This window comes from Canis lupus, chromosome 31 (assembly GCF_003254725.2).
Source record: "Canis lupus dingo isolate Sandy chromosome 31, ASM325472v2, whole genome shotgun sequence".
In the NCBI taxonomy this organism is placed as follows: domain Eukaryota; kingdom Metazoa; phylum Chordata; class Mammalia; order Carnivora; family Canidae; genus Canis; species Canis lupus.
In genome coordinates this window covers 30,353,387-30,371,387 of record NC_064273.1, presented here as the reverse complement: position 1 = coordinate 30,371,387, position 18,001 = coordinate 30,353,387, and the positions used below count along the sequence as shown (strand labels likewise).

Below are 18,001 nucleotides of genomic sequence, written 5' to 3'. Positions count from 1 at the left end.
GCGTGGCAGCTTCGCGACCCCTTTCTGTGTCTCAATTGCTCTTTGGTCTTCAGCAAGTCTGGGATGGGTGCACTGGAAAGACTTTGAAATTAATATGAAATTTTCACTATTAAAATTAAGTCACTGCAATAGCTTTGACAGATACCTGGGGAAGCAAACATCTTTTTTGAAAGCAAGGAGCTCTGGATTATGTTGCTTCACTCCACAGGATAGCCGCACACAACTGACGTAATAGAACTTGGCCAGCAAACCATTGCTCAATGCACAATAGATTGCTAATTACTCGTGGAGACATACTTTTTGAACAAGAACGGCACATTTTAATTGCCTTTTAGTGAGATGCTTTGCCTTTTTTATCTCTCCCACCTAGATCCCATCAGCACTTACCCCAGTGCTGGTGTGAGTTTTAATAGATTCGTAATAGAAACATTTATGTATTAATAATAATAAAGATAAATTATGTTTGCAAGTGCTTTCCTCTACATTTCTTCTCCCCAACAACTCTGGGGGATATGCTGAGGAAGTATTGTTATCTCTGCTTTAGTGATGAAGAAACCAGAACATGGTGAAGTCAGGATGTTTTCCAAACTTTCAGGGGTGAATTAAGACTCAAGCTCTGGTTTGTTTACTTGACATCCTGCTGCAGATTTTAATAAGTGAAGCTTGCTGTAACAAAATGCTCAGTGCTAAGGCAAGAAGACATGGCTACTCGCCTGGTCACTTCTGTCCCTGCTAGTTATGTGTTCTTAAACTCCAGACACTTAATGTAGTCACCTTTAAAGTGACAAAAGTAATAGCTCTTCTATTATAAAACTCTGGTAAGGATCTATTGAGATAATGCATGAGGAATCGCTTTGAGATTTGAAGAGTTCGCTCTTTGCCTAGAGTCCTTGAATGGACCTCTACGGGTCTACAAAACCTTCAACTTTATGCAAAATTCAGTCCTTCTTTGCATATAATGCACTTTTCTCAGGGAAAATTCTGAAGTTTTAAAAGATTTTCAGAGATTTCTGTGATTAAAAAAGAATGAGAATTACTGCCACAAAACATCATGCAAAATACTGTTATGAAAACACATCTATTTTGATAGTGTATTCTTTTTAAAAATGTGGGAAATATAGAAAGTAATAGTCATCTGAAAACATACTATTTAGAAAAAAATCTATATTCATAATAAAATTTTGTCTGATATTACCTTTCAGGTTTTTTTTTTCCCAATAAATTGAAAAGTAAAAAAAAAAGTTTTTGTGGCAGCACAAATATTTATATATAAAATATGCATATACATTTGAAGTTTGGGATCATTCTAACTATTTGAACACGACCTAGTGGTATAATATTTTTCTACATGATGTTTGATGCCTGCCTTGAAATCTCTATGTGCTTTCCCATAATTTCTGTACTTAATATTCTTGTACTTTCAGATGGTTTGCATTTCTGTCACTTTTATCATATTATAATATACATGCTTTTACATATAACTATAGATAGCATATATTCATGAAATTGTATTTAAAGATTTATTTATTTATTTAGAGAGACAGAGCAAGCCGAGGGAGGGGCAGAGGGAGAACGAGAGAATCCTCAGACTCCCCACTGAGCGTGGAGCCTGCCATGGGGCTCATCCCAGGACGCTGAGACCATGACCTAATCTGAAACCAAGAGCCATCCAGATGCCCCTGAAATAGATATACTTTTTAAAAACAACATGTATGTCTCTTAGTTTTTAAAACAGATGGTCAATTAGTATTTAATTTTTTGATATGTCCTTGGGCTTTTCACTGCCATGTTTTCAAAGATCTCACTAGAATTAAAAATATTAATTATGCCTATTAATTATTTGGGGGGAGAATTTTCCTTTTTATACTTTCATCCCAGAATATGATTTTTTTCTTACTTGATTCAGGTCTTCTTATCCATCCTCAGGTTAAATTTTGTTCTTATCTCTGCTATTTCCAATCACTTGTTTCTTTCTTTGCAATACGTACACATTGTCATTTGTCTTTGTAAAAAATGTTTGCATTGCTGGGACTTTCAGAACTGTGTTTGAAAACAGTGGCTACAGGAGGTCTCATGTCTTTTTTGACATCAATATGAATATCACGAGTGTCTCAGCATTGAAGCTGGGCAGCTGAAAGTGGGTGATCATGGTCTTCATCATCTTAAGGAATATTGATGTCTACTCCTAGTTGATTGGAAGACCCTGAAAAAGTCAATATTAGATATTGACAATTGTCAAATACATCTTGTCCTCTAATGTGCTCATAGCCCTGTGACCCTTTTCTTCTGAACAATGCAGTGAAGTGGTTTGGGATTCTGTAGCACCGTATCATTCCATTCTTACAACAAATTCTTCCTGGTTACAGGGCAATGTTTGTGGAATACATTTCCAAGTGACATTGCCAATATTTTACTGAGAACTTTTTGTCTAGAATCATAAGGCAGATGGGTCTGTATTTTTATTTTTATGTGAGGGCTGGCATAAACAGATGAAAAGGCTTCCATCTTTCTTGGCAAGAAATGTTAGACAATTACAAAATCTTCTACACAAATATTAAATCGTTATGTTGTACATCTGAAACAAATATAGTGTTATATGTTAATTATACCTCAATTAAAAAAGAACTTGGAAAGAACCAAAATGTCCATCGACAGATAAATGGATAAAGAAGGTGTGGTATATATATACTATGGAATGCTACTTAGCCATCAGAGAGGATGAATACTTATATTTGCATTGAAGTTGATGGAACTGGAGGGTATTATGCTGAAATAAGCCCATCAGAGAAAGACAATTATCACATGGTTTCACTCATATGTGAAATATAAAAGTGCAGAGGATCATAGGGGAAGGGAAGGAAAACTGAATGGAAAGTCATCAGAGAGGGAGAGAAGCCATGAGAGACTCTCAGCTCTAGGAAACACTGAGGGTTGCTGGAGGGGTGAGAGGTGGAGGATGGGGTCACTGGGTGATGGGCATTAGGGAAGGCATCTGATGTAATGAACACTGGGTGCTATATGCAACTGATAAATGGTTGAACACTAAATCTGAGATGAATGATGTACTATATGTTGGCTAATTGAGTTTATTTTTTAAAAGATTTTTTTTATTTCAGAGAGAAAGAGTGAGAGAGAGAGAGAGCAGGGGGAGCAGCAGAGGGAGAGGGAGAAGCAGACTCCTCACTGAACAAGAAGCTTGATGCAGGACTTGATCCCAAGACCCTGAGATCATGACCTGAGCTGAAGTCAGATGCTTAACCTATTGGGCCACCCAGGCACCTCAGCTAATTGAATTTAAATTAAAAAAGAAAAAAGAAGCTAAAAAAATTCTCTTCTACTTGTGTCTTCATTCAACTTTTCTACATCTCATATTTTCTTTAAGAATCAGAAAATTTAGGGGCTCCTGGGTGACTCAGTCTGTTAATTGCCTGACTCTGTGCATGTTTCTTTTCTATTCCCAATTTTCAATGATATTTGGTATAATTTGATTATTTCACTATCTAAGGGAAGGTATCTCTCACTGTGGTAGTTTTGGTGAGAAGGATATATTATTCCTGATGTAATTGTGCTTATTCCCTTGCCTTGTTTCATTCTTATGTAAAGAATCTTTTCTTTCCCCTAGCAAGTTTTTTTTTTTTTTTAATAGATTATGTTTTCTTTGCTTTTTGTCTCTAGTGATTTTGTTTTAAATTCTACTCATAATTTACCTTAGGCTGTTAAAATGCTCATATCAATATTTAAGTTGTTAAAATGCTTAAGTTGTTAAAATGCTCATATCAATATTTATGAAAACTGTCAACATAAAAAATCAAGTACTGTTTATTATGAGCTTCTATGTAAAATGAGAACATAAATAGTCTTTTGTTGCATGTTATATTCATTGCCACTTCCCAATTTCTCTTGGTTTCATTTATAACTTTAGAGTGGTGTTATTTTTAAAGAATTTTATTAATGTGTTACAGTGTTTCTCTCTCAGTAAGTTGAAGTACATCTTTAACAAATATATTCAGAGATGGTTGTGTGCTTTTTGGAAACATATTTAAGTTATCTCATATATAAATGACAACTTTTGGGGCACCTGAGTAGCTCAGTGGTTGAGCGTCTGCCTTTGGCTCAGGTTGTGATCCCGGGGTCCTGGGATGGAGTCCTACATCGGGCTCCCTGCAGGGAGCCTGCTTCTTCCTCTGCCTGTGTCTCTACCTCTCTTTCTCTGTTTCTCATGAATGAATATATAAAATATTTAATAAATAAATAAATCAATGACAACTTTTGGGGCCATTGGATTCTTGGTTAACATCTCTTCCCTTCAAAACTTGATGGATATTGTTTTAAAACTTTGATGATACAATTTGAAGTACTATTGTATATGCTTCAGAATTTTTTAGAAAGATTTATTTATTTGAGAGAGACAGCAGGGGGGAGGGCAGAGAAGGAGGGAGAAACCTTAAGCAGAATCCACAGAGAGTCCAGAGCCTAACTCTCGGGGCTGGATCTCATGACCCTGAGATCATGTTCTGAGACAAAATCAAGAGTTGGATACTTAACCCACTGAGCTACCCAAGCGCCCATCAGAATTTTTTTTAATATTCTGAATGCTGATCAAATTCTTTTTTCTATCTTTGAAATTAACAACAACAGCAAAGTGTCTCTCTCTTCCACGGACTTTGCCTGGAACCCACATTTTTTTTTTTTTTTCAGCCAGCTTGTGTTATGTAGCAGGTCAGTCTAATCCATAGAACTGAGGGAGAGTCAACACTTTTTGCAGCAATAATTACAAGGTCCTTCATGAAGCTAGAATGTGATGGAGAGACCACTTCACTGAGAGTGAGATATCACATTCCAATTTTGGGTTTGTCAGTAAATGCCATGTGAGGTCCCAGGTGCTCATCTGTGACACGGGTATCAGAGAAGTTTCTTTTTTTTTTTTTTTTTTTTTGAGAAGTTTCTCTTCCAATCCTCAGAATTAGTGAAGACATTCAACATAAAGAGGTAAATTCATTTGCTGTATTAGCATTAGAATCACTTTTTAAAAAATGAACCTGTTTATGTTTTCAGCCAAGGGAAAAAAAAAAAAGCTTTATGGTGGGAAAATACTAGATAGAACTAAGAAGGTGTTTATATATTGTAGTGGGTGGAATTATGGCTTCCCCAAAATGTCCCACATCCTAATCACCAGAACCTGTTGCATATATCACCTTACATGACAAAGGTGAATAAAGGTTGCTGTTGGAATTAATCAGCTGACTTTGACAGGGAGGTTATTCTGGATTATCCCTTGTGGGTCAAAATGTGATCAAAAGTTTCCTTAAAAGTGAGAGAAAGAGACAGAAGAGGAGGCCAGAGCGATGCACTGGAGAAGCACTAGACCTACCATTACTGGCTTTAAAGACAGCGGAAGGGGCCATGAGCCAAGGAAGCTTCTGAAAGATGAAAAATCATGGGGACACATTCTCTTCTTAGAAAGGAACACCACCCTGCCAAACCCTGGTTTGGCCTAAAGACACCACAGACTTCTACCCTTCAGAATTATAAGAGAATAAATTTACATTGTTTTAAGCCACTAAATGCACGGAAATTTTGTAAGCAGCCATCAGAAACAAATATGCATGCATTACTTCTGTGATCCTCACAACCCTTTGCTGTAGATGGTGTTGCCTCATTTTACAGATGTAAAAGTGGTGGATCGGAAAGTTTTGAAAGATTTCCCAATAAAGCAGGATTTACTCAGGATTTAACCACAGAATTAACCAATTTAAAATCCACTGCAGTGTTTCTACATTATTTTCTAGGAAATTCTTTGGGGGTAAGGATTTAGTAAGAACATGCCCTCATAGATTCCTTGTAAAGTTCTATTTTCCAGCATACTTAATCCAGAGTGTATGCCCTGGTGGTCCTTAGGCATGAGATTAGCTCATCATTATTAGCCATTCACATAAGGACCATTCATTGGTGTCAGATACTGGAAGGGAATAGTTAAGTTGGGGATGTCTTCACTCTCTTCTGCTTCTCAGGCTCAGGACACCCTCATCTCAGGCCAGAGTAACTTTGACCACTGCCTACTGGCCTCTGACATGGGTCTTTGACATGGCAGCCAGAGTGATCTCTCAGGAATACAGATCTAATTAGTTCCCCATCCACGCTTTAACTTGCTTCCTCACTCATGCACTCTCCTTGCCTGGTGTCACTCATGCCTTCCAAATATAGCCCTTCTTGCCCAGCATAAAGAATCTCATTTTCCTCTTTCCATCCTCCATTAGGTTAGAAGGTCTTTCAGGTTGCTGGTGGGTTCCTGGAGTTCAGTATCTTTCTTGGCATGCAATAGTTGCTCAGTAAAAGATCCATTTAATGAGGGGCACCTGGGTGGCTGAGTCATTTGAGCATCTAATTCTTGGTTTTGGCTCAGGTCATGATCTCATAGGGCATGGGATTGAGCCCTGTGTTGAGCTCCATGCTCAGGGCAGAGTCTGCTGGAGGTTTTCTCCCTCTGTGCTTCCCGCTACTTGCGTGTTTTCTTTCTCTCTAAAAGAATTGAATATATAATTTTTTTTTAAAGACCCACTTAATGAGTGGGACATTCACTCGAAGGGTCTTTCAAATCCTATTTAAATAAAGTCAAATGCTTGGTATCTCAATTTCTGATTAAGTTTAATGTCATTTTGCCATCATGCATCAATTCCCAGCAACAATTATTTTGTGTGTGTATCAAAGGAAGAGTGCCCTAGAACTTTGTCATGAAAGTCAGATGACATTGGTAAGATTATCTCTAATATTGTACTCAAGAATGAGATAACACTGAGGCCCTTTCATTCGTGCAAGCCACATCAAAGAGAAGCACAGTGAGGAATCTTACAACATGGAGCAAGTTGGTTTCAGAATTCACGGAGCATCCACTAGGCCAGATGACTCAGTGGCTGCTCACTGTTGCTCAGCTTCACCAACCCTGTTTGAGAATGGGGATAGCACCCCACTTAGGAGGTTGGTTTTCAGTTTAGACATTGTGTGTGGAGGTGCTTGATGTTGGTTCTGGCACCCACAGTCCTCCTTTGCTCCTCAGACTTGGAGTCACTTTGGCAGAACCAATGGGACTGTTGGCTCCCGGGATTGAGAAGGCTGGGGGCCCACTGGGTCTGAGAGAAAGAGGAATACTGAGTTCCCAGGAGAGGCACCAACATGGTGAGCAAACAGTAAACCTTTCCTGAAGAACACGAGAGCACTCATTCCTGGAGACATCAGGTCATGGATGTGAGCTTTCTCCAAAAGGACCTCAACATTGTATATGAAACACCTGGTGACTTAGAACTAGCAGACATAACAATATCTGTATATTGAGCTTCTGGAGAGGAAGTCGGGACTCTTTCATTCTGTGCACGATTATAGTGAGAGCATCTGCTCCACCAGACACAAAGATCATGCTGTTTTATGTTTTTTACAGATTTATAATGACCATTGGAAAAGCAGTTGACTCCAGAAAATGTTAAATGATGCTGCTGTTTTGAACATGTCAGGACCTCAGTCTTTTCCAAATGACCTGGGTCGCATTTTTGTCCTGTGTCCTTGGAAAAGCTCACTCTCGAGGTGGTCAAATATGGGAAATTTTGTTTTCCATTTCGGCCCATAAGTCTCTCAATTCAGAGGTAATTAGGGCACTACTAAAGAGAATTGAATGGGAGTGCGTGGGTGGCTCAGTCTTCAGCTCAGGTCATGATCTCAAGGTCGTGGGATCCAACCCCACATCAGGCTCCCTGCTCAGCAGGGAGTCTGCTTCTCACTCTGCTTCTGCCTTTGTGCTCTCTCTCTCTTTCAAATTAATAAATAAATAAAATCTTTATTTAAAAAAAGAATTGAATGAATTATGGTGTGAATTTGGTTTGAATGTCTAAATGGACACATAGTATGCGTTTCCATCTCAGTGTGGGCTAACAGGTGGTGAGCATGTGGGTATGAAGACAAATGGCTCTTGTCCTGGATTGAATTGTGTCCTCACAACGTTGAAGCCCTAGTCCTCAGTGTCTGTGACTGTGGCCTTACTTGGCAGTGGAGTCCTTGCAGATGATCCAGTTAGGTCATTAGGGTGGGTCTAATCCACTGTGATTACTATCCTTATAAAGAAAAATAAAAAAAGGAGGATATTTGGACACAGAGACAGAAAACATGAAGGGAAGATGATGTAAAAACACAGGGAGAACACCATCTATGAGTCAAGAAACATTGGAGACTACCGGAAGCTGGGAGAGGGGCCTGAAACAGGTTCTTCCCTGCATTGCTCAGAAGGACCCAACCCTGTTGACGCTCTGGTCTTAGACCTCCAGCCTCCAATGCTGTGAGACAGTACATTTCGGCCCGTTAAGCTCTCTAGTTTTGGGTACTTGTTACAGCATCTCCAAGGCACTAATACAGCCATTTCTTGTCCAGTTCATCCATTTGGTTTGAACACTGTAACTATGGTTAATTCTCAGTCCAGTTTCACCCCAACCAATGGAGTCACTGATCTCTTGTCTCACCGGCTGCACCAGGGGGATAGGGCCACATCGCACAGCTGAGTTACTCGTGAACCAAAATAAGAAGAATTTTATTGGGAAGTTCTTGTAGAGGTGACTCTCCCTCAGGTTGCTTGGGCAACTGCTACGGGCAACCGTAGAGCGCGGTTAACTGAGTTCTGATTTCTTTCTTCTCTCCTGACACTTTGTTCTTTACAGACTATACTTCCCCCTACATGCCTCATTATGGAAACCAGCAGGGCCCCGAGGGCCCCATAAACACATGACACACATTTTGACTTTACTACCTCTAATTTTTCCACAGTATGATATATTACGTATGACAAAAATTTTACTTTGTGGTCTTCTTGACAAAAGAACAATGTGCTGTGTTTAATTATGCTCTGTCCAGACAGGTTTCTCTTTCAAAATAATTTCCCTGAATCTTATGGAAAAGCCTGCTTTGTGGTGAGTGGGTGGATTCCAACCAGCAATGCCCCCCCCACAAAAGATTTTCCAGGCCTGGATTTCACAGTCGATATATGTGCTGGGGGACCACAGGGGACATCTCCCGGGCTTTCTTTGGTAGTTTGCTGAAGTCCTGCCAATCAAACACCCGAAACTAAAAGTTGAGGATGCAAGAAGGAACAAGGGGAGGGGAAGTGAGGGAAGGAAGGGGGGAGCGAGGAAGAGAAAGAATAGAAGAGAGTGAAAGGGAGAAAAGGAGAAAGAGAAAAACACGCTGATAGCAGGAGCGGACCTCCAGAGGCCACTCGGCAGGTTTTGTGTGTCTGTCGGGGGCCGTGATATCTATCTGAGGCCACGCCAAGCCCATTCTCTGCACCCAGATGACGATTCTATACCACTGTGGATATGCCAGTTTTAAAAGTACGATGAGACTGATAGTGATACCGCATTAAACACATCTCCTATTGATTCCTTCTAACCTTGCAAACCGAGCTGTGCGCGTTAAGTACCTCTTACTGCAGCCTGGCTGATGAGACCGCAGATGCTGGCTGCGGGGCTGAATTTCCTCGGAGGTCAGCAGACGGGGCAAGTGGGGGGTGACCTGGGAGCAGCTTCTGGCCCAGGGACTACTTGCCCTCCCTGCCCTCAAATTCAGCTCGAGGACACATGTCCGGGCAAGTGTGCATCACCGAGACATTAAATCGGGCCTGACAGCCTTGCTACCCACCGAAGAACCAGCCTCACCAATGTGTGTGGCTCAGTGAAAACAGGAAGTTCAAAACAAATCACCATGTGATTCATGGTTTATCAGGTCCATCTTTTTCAACACTTGTTTTCTCGAAGTTATGGTTTCGTTTCAAATTAAAAAAAGAAAATAACAGTCATTTCATCTGCTCCTCTCAGATGTGTCTGCCTGAAGGCCTTTGTCCGGATGATTCTGCTCGCGGTGTGCGGATGGTGGACCCAGAGCAGGGAGGGGACAGCGACGGTTGCCATCTCCGAGACTGGCATCAATGCTGTCCAAAGATCCCACCGTCAGGGCGAGTGCAAAAGAAGCAGCTGCTATAGTCAGCCACCAGGATGCAAACTCTGCTTCTTATTTCCAAGACCCCAAGGCTAATGTTTTGGGGTGATAAAGCCTGGGGTAAGAATTAGCAGTTAGGATGTATTGTATAGAGGGGCACCTGGGTGACTCAGTTGGTTAAGCATCTGACCCTTGGTTTCAGCTCCGGTCATGATATCAGGGTCCCGAGACTGTGCCACCTGGGCATGGAGCCTGCTTGGGATTCTCTCTCTCTTTCTGCCTCGGTCACCTCCCCGCCCCCCCACCGCCGCCACCAATAAAAAAATTTAAAAAAAATTTTAAAAATTAAAAAAGTATAGTATTTAATAGGTCCTCATGAAAAGAGGACTATTTTTTTACTTTTTCTGTTATTATTATTGCTAATACCACAATAATTTAAATTTTCACCTGCTAGTCTAGATGGTTCCCCTATCTGTGGACAACAATCTGGATTTAGTGGGGTCCAGAATTCACCTTAGAGGAGGCAGGAGGAGTCTGCTGCCCACTTTGGGGCATTTGGAGAGTGTTAGGAAGTTCTTTTTTCTTTTTTATTTATTTATGATAGTCACACACACAGAGAGAGAGAGAGAGAGAGAGAGAGAGGCAGAGACACAGGCAGAGGGAGAAGCAGGCTCCATGCACCGGGAGCCCGACGTGGGATTCGATCCCGGGTCTCTAGGATCGCGCCCTGAGCCAAAGGCAGGCGCCAAACCACTGCACCACCCAGGGATCCCGTGTTAGGAAGTTCTAAATACGTCCTGCCCAGACTGGCTTCTGGCACTAGAATCCTTTCCATCATCCTTTAGGTTAGCACAGGATGCCCTGCTTTACTCCCTGTCAGGGGCCTGAGGAAGGGTCAACATCACTGGATTATAAAGTGTGAGACTCCAGGGGCATGTCTGTCTTGCACATGTTTCCCGCCGAACACACAGCATTATGTACTGAATAAATGAATGAATGAATGAAGGCCAAGGTTCTCTTCAGCATCACTTTTCCTCCCAACATGCTCATCCCAATGCTTTGCATAGGAAGTGATCTGGAACTGCTTGCTTCATTTATTTAGGTTGAGTGGAAAATATTTGCACCCGAATTCAAAGTAGGATTCATAAAAACTTGTTTCATGAAGGGTAGGTAAGTCAGATGGGAGATGGGGAAGAAAATCGAGAGATATCTATGACATTGGGGACCTTTTGGATGGACGCTTTGGGATTGGGATTTGAATGAGCCGTGAAGGAAAGTGGGATGAGGACACAAGGCATGGGAAAAGAGGAGGAGGTAGGAGAGGTGTCTCAAGAGCAAGGTGGTAGCTGCAGGCAGTTTGGAATCTGCAAAACGGTGGGTGTGGTACAAATGGACAGTGCATTCATGCACGTGGGATGTGTGTGTGCATGCATGAATGTGTGCGGTGCAGCTGTGATGTATGTGTAGCAGAGGTGCAAAGTGTGTGTGTTGCGGATGGACAGTGCAGGTGCATGGTGTGTAGGTGAGTGGCTTTCTGCATATGGTTAGTTATAAGGGTTTCATGGGTTAGAGATTCATGGTGCGGCTGTGTGGTGCACGTTGTGGTGCGGCTTGTGTTTGCATGAGGATGTGTGCGTGCTGAGCGTGTGGTGTGGACATGTGATGTTTGCATACCTGATGCCAGTGTGTATTACTTATGAATAGTGCAGGTGTTTCATATGTTCCTGGGGTGTGTGTGAGTGTGCGTGCACACGTGGTGCCTGTGTGAAGTTCATGTGCGTGATGCAGGTATATGGTGTGCAGGTATGGTACATATGTGCCAGGTGCAGATGAGTGTAGATGTGTCCCATGTACCACAGGCAGGGGTTGGAAACATTCGGGCCAGATGGCACGGGCCACTGGTCCTCAAGTGTGGTCCCTGCACCTGCAGCATCAGCGTAGCCAGAGAACTTGCTCGAAATCAGAGGTTCTGGGGGTGGGCTAACAACCTGGGGTATCACAAGCCCTCTAGGGGATTCTGATGCAGCTCAAGTGTGAGCATCACTGCCATATATCCATGTCCCCATTTGCTTTGAGCTTTCGCTTTATTATCGTGCTGGGTGTGTTTCTCTTCTTTATCCTGGTGTTGAGATCTTGGCAGTCACTCCCAACTTGAACGTAGAGGAAGACTGGAAGTCAGGGGCAGGAAATTGGCCGCTCTGTGCTAGTTGCAGGGTTGATGGTGTCATCTTTTCTTTAAGATGGAACATCTGTGCCTACTCAGGGTTCCTTTGGTCCTGGAGCCCTGGCTTACTACAACTTCGGGAATTGAGAGTGGGCATTGCAATAAGAGAACCTTGGTAAAATTGTGGTCCTACCACTACTAAATGTGGGAACTTGGGAAATTGATCTGTATCTCTGAGTCTCAGGGGCTTTCCCTGTAGAATGGGAAGACTAATCTTATCTTACAGGGTTGTTATGAAGATTAAGTAGTATCTGTAAATCCCCTAGTGTCATGCTCACAGCACTATTCTTGGCCAGTTCAGTGTCAATTTCTCTTTTCGGGACCTCTTTTGCTTGACCAGGAGCTTGATAAATGAACGTCTTCTAGCTTTAGGGAATAGATTGATGAGATTGTTGTTATGGCTTTTGAATTCCTTGTCAGATACAGCTTTCCTAGGAGATAATTCAAAGAAAACTGGAAATTCTCTAGCAAGCGCATAATTCTTGCTTTGTGCAAGATTTAGCTCAATAGTGTTTGACCCATGTCATAGAGGTTCTCTGTCTTCTACGACACGTTATTTTCTCCAGCTATATAGAACCCATAGACACACAGAATAAATAGTTAGACTATAAGCCCAGCCCTGCTCTGGCTGTGTGATCTGGGACAAGTCACTTAACCTCTCTGAGACCCTTTTTCTTCCTTTGAAAACCAGGTTTGCAGTGATGATAAGGCACCGTGATAAATGGAAATCCCCTACTAAATGCCCAGCATACATAGGACCTTGGCTAATTGTTTTTTTAAATATATTGAATACTAAATACATACTCCCTTTGCCTACTCCTCCCTTCTAACTAACCTGGGTACCAGGTCCCCCGAGTTTTGATGCCTTTGGAAATAATATCCACCATGGGAGTGTCTTGGGTTTTTCTGATTTGAGTTTGGCCTAATGTGGAAGCAGGGCTTCCCTCAGCCTTTCTGATCCTAGCGCCATAGCTCCAGTGCAGAATTCTTTAGTCTCATGAATGTAGATCAGAGCCCTGGAAGGCAACTGATAAATCTCTTTCTCAATCCCCTGATTTTGCAGCACAGGGAACTGATACCCAGAAAGGCGAGTGACACGCTGTGGATTCCATACCTGCTCAGCTGTGGGACTGAGATAAGGACCATTTATTCAACTCTTCAAGCCAATGGCTCTCTACCTATCTCTACTCTTCCATTTGGCCATCTGGAAGTATAAAGAAAGGACGTTCTACTGAGTGCAAGGAGCTAGATGGCCCTGCCTGGAGCAAGCCACTGTTTATCCTGGTGTTTGTGGCCTAACATCCAGTGGAGACAATACTCGTCCACAGACTGTTGAGGTTAGAGCAAAATGAGTAACAGGCATAGCTATTGTAATTGTGGGTTCTGGTGTTCAATAAGCTAAGCAGACTCTCTCTTCTTCTACTTCTGTCTTTTCAGCTCTTCTACTTCTCTATGATTTCCAAGTCAATTCTCAGATCTATAAGCCTGAGAAGTTTCTATCCGAGACTTTAACAATATTGGTTGAGGCTTGAATACTGCTGGCTTTAATTTTGGCTCCTTAATAAAGACCTTTCTTAGCAGGTACCCTAATCGGTTTGGAAGCTTGAAAGTGTGCTATTATAGAGGTGTGGGGAAATAGGCCTTCTTACTGATTGTTGGTGGAAGTGCATAAAGGCACAGCCTCTATGGAGAGAATTCAGTAATATTATGTATCCATACCTTGTAGCTGAATGATTCCACTTCTAGGATAAGGGGAAGCCAGCAAAATATGAACACAACAGCCTATTCATGTGGCATTAATTACAGTAGAAAAAGACTGGCAAAAACCCAAATGTTCATCACGAGGGGTTGAATAAACTATGCTACATCCACATAATGGAGTATTTATTACGTAGCTGCTAAAAGAGATAAAAGACTTTTATACTGTTATGGGGAAATCTCTGGGATATATTGTTAAGTGCAAAATGCGAGGTGAAGATCAGAATGTGTGAATGACAGCCTTTATCTAAGAAATGGGAGTATTTATTTGATATTTAATACATTAAAAATAGGACAAAAATGAAAGTTACTAAAAATGGTTAATTATAAAATAAGTAGGAAACAGAGTGGAAGCAATAGGTTTGGAAGCTAGATTATTAAAGATGCAACTTGTTTTATGCATATAGAAGCACACGCAAAAATTCTTTACCAAATCATAAAACAGCAGGTAAAGACAGCAATTCCTTCATTCAAAAACAGAATCAAATTAAATAAATCAACCTGAGTATTAATGCCACAAGAAGAAATTGTTTCAAATGATCTTTACTTGGCTTCGTTTATCTGGCTGTATAACTGCAGTGGGATATATCCTAAGGACAAATAGAACCGTGAAGGAATCTTAAGTTGCTTTGAGTAATCATATTGTTCATAATATGTTGCTAGGGTTATTCTGAAACTGTTTATTGTAAATTAAGATAAAGCACATAATATTATATTAATGTCGTTAAGAACCAAATTAGTTGACCAGAGAAAAAAAGAGAATCAAACAGAAAAAAAAAAAAAAAAGAAATTAAATAAAAACCTGTAACCCTAAGCTTGAATTGGAGACATTAGTACAAACTCCTGATGTATTTTTCTTGCAAATATTTTCTGACTTTACACTGGGAAGGCTTAGAACCAATAACCCTTACAGAAGCAAAGAGTTCCTTAGCACCCATACCCCAGTCTCCAACTACATTTCTCACTGAAACCAGGGGGCCTCAGAAAAGTTGCTTGATTTCAGATTGGGGCAGGAAATGTTCGAGAAGAGTTTCTAATGTATTGTCACACTAGAAGCAAGGAAGTTACCGAAGGCCGTTGGGCTGTGGCAAAACACAGCAGCCAAAATGCAAAGGTTCCTGCCAGCCAAAGATGGAAAAGCCATATCCAAGGATGGAGAGAAAAAGAATAATGTCTGCAATGTATTGAAACACATAGGATCTGCTAAAAATCCATGCATTCATAATAATATTTACAAAGTTGATGTGCTCCCTTTGTAAGATGCTAGGGACCCAACCCCTTATTCTGGAAATGAGCACGTAAGGGAATATAATCAAGCATTTAACTTCCCCTTCTGGATAGAGTTGTACCTTGGGATAACTAGATAGTTGAGGAAGTAAATTTCTTCTTTCTTAGTAGAATTCCAGTTCATAAATAAAGAATTAGGAGTTAGCCTATCACCACTTTGCTGCCCTCTATGAAATAATGGATCTATGCACCTGCGTGTGGGATTGTGTTAATGGTAGTGTAACCTTTCTCACGGATATTAGTTTTGTGATTGCTATCACTGATTGTGAAATGAACCGTTGTTGTCTTCTATTATGGAAATTACAGGGAGCAAGAGGAGGCGGTAGGTTTGGGGCTGGAATGCTCACCCATTGCATCAACTCCTGCAACTCTGACAAGTCAGCCAAGTCAGAGGTGCGGACGTCCTAAGACGCGCCTCTGGTTTCTGGGAATGCAGCAATCACAGAGGTTGTCTGACTTTGCTTCCTCTGCTACGTTGCTAATTCCCCGACACTTTTGCAGGTGGTTCAGAGCTGCATCTAGGCCACGGAGAAGGAAGCATTCCAGGGCTTACTGTGGTTTACATAAGACCACTCTTATTGAATCTTAAAATAAATTAAACCTGACCATATTTTATGACCTCGTGTTGCTCACTTGGTGTCAAGAAATAGACAGGGTCTTCTTAGTATTGTGAACAAACTCTGTCTTTTTTTCCGAAATACTCAATTCCTTTGATGGCACTATTGACCAAACTAAGACAGCACTGAGGGATCCCTGGGTGGCTCAGCGGTTTGGCACCTGCCTTCGGCCCAGGGCGTGATCCTGGAGTCCCGGGATCGGGATCGAGTCCCACGTTGGGCTCCCTGCATGGAGCCTGCTTCTCCCTCTGCCTGTGTCTCTGCTTCTCTCTGTGTGTGTCTCTCATGAATAAATAAATTTTAAAAAATCTTAAAAGAATAAAATAACATTGAGTTTTCAGTGCTGCTCCATGCACCTTTCCCCTTTCTCTGCCACTTTGCAAAAAAAAATCTAAGCCATCATCCCAACAGGAAGATGGGAGCTGACACTGGCCCCAGAACATCTGGCTGCAAGAATGCACCTCCAGCTATCACCACCAGCTCAGCTACTCTAAGCTTGGAGCCAGGCATGCTCCTTTCAGATGAATCAGTGCAAATCTGCTAGTATAATCATCTTGCTTTCTCTCAAAGCTTTGGGAACAAATTTGGTACATGGTTTTCCCACCCACAGTCCTCAATAATCATCCTTTTTCTGCCTATTTTTATTTTTCAGAGACTTCTAGGAGACTTAAAAGGTGGTTTCTTAAACTTGATCTGAATCACAGCTGGGAAAAAAAGATGAGTAGATGTTGGTTGTGGGTATGGTAACCATTTTGTTCTCTGCCAGACTTTGTTTCTGTTGTTGTAACAGAGAAGAAAATTAGCCGTCCACTTGTTTCAATGATTTCAGAATGTTTCATGGGAACCGTCTGCATGGAAGAGGTTAGGTCTTTCAAGATTTTTATTTTTTTACAGTAGAATATCCTTCTGTTTTGAAGATCACGGTCAATTGATGGCATTATCATTGTGCTACTTAATACAAAAATAAACATCAGAAGAAAGACATTTTTGTGACTTCATATTCGTTTACATTTTTTTTCTCAATTTTATTTTATTGCCCTCTGAGCACATGCTTGAATTCTTTCCTTTTCTACGAATGTTCTGTGCCTTGCACTACAGTCATTGGCCTTAGCTGTATCATCTGTCTTTCCCATTTCAGTGAAATCACTGGGTGTTGCAGTTTTTGATGGTTTTCATTTCGTTCTTAGCAGGTAAAAGTTCATTTTTGAACTGCATAGGGCTGTCTACACTTAATTTTCTTTCTTACTTGAAAATATTATTAATAATTGAGTTCTTTAGAATACTGGAAGATAGCTACTTGGGTATTGTCATCTTAGATCGTGCAGTGATAGGTAATGGGGAGAGTCTATCTTATTACGGATGTGCTCACACAATGGTATGTGCTGTGGAAAGATGTTTGAAAAAGTCTCATCATTGGCTGCAACCATACACTACAGGGTGGAGATTTATTTCAGAGAATTCAAAATGATTAGGAATGAGAGAATCCTGGAATTACTTGAGTGGCTGGGTGAAATGTTTGGTCTACTGAGATCTGGGTAGAAAGAGCAGAGCATCATGGAACCAGGGTTCCTTATGTCACTTCTGCAGCTTGTTAGGTGCCTGACCCCAGACAAGCTGCTTCACCTCTCTGCATCTGCTTCCTCATCAGTCAAATGGGACAATAACACTCACCTGACTGGGTCATTCTGATATTAAATGAGTCAACAATTGAGCCTCTGCCTGTGCCTGGAACATGATGAGTGTTATCTGAGTGTTTGCTGCACAAATTGAAATTAAATATTATATTTCAGAAATGGAATGCCTCATCATTCATAGACCTTAATTGCTCTGTATTTAAGACATAAAGCAAACAAACAGAAGAGTTGTCTTCTTTCTTGGGAAAAATTATAATCAAAGCTGCCAGGTTATTAGAATGCCAGGTTGAATGAATTATATTATTATTTTAAAAAGCATTTGTTTATTTATTTTGAGAGAGAGAGAGAGAAAGAGAGAGAGAATGAGCAAGTAGGAGCAGGGATAGAGGGAGCGAATCTTCAAGCAGATTCCTTGCTGAGTGCAGAGCCCCACGTGGGGCTTGATCTCATGACCTGAGATCATGATCTGAGCTGAAACCAGGAGTCAGGCACTTAACTGATGAAGCCATCCA

General features: G+C 41.2%; 1 long non-coding RNA gene across 1 annotated transcript in view; it reads left to right on the top strand.

The window, feature by feature from the left end:
* Nucleotides 1-16,083, top strand: part of LOC118353051 (uncharacterized) — a 34,326-nt gene extending 18,243 nt beyond the window's left edge. The window contains exon 3 of the long non-coding RNA XR_004811207.2: nucleotides 13,257-16,083. This is a non-coding gene — a long non-coding RNA (uncharacterized LOC118353051). The remainder of the gene's footprint in view (nucleotides 1-13,256) is intronic.
* The last annotated feature ends 1,918 nt before the right edge of the window (nucleotides 16,084-18,001 follow it).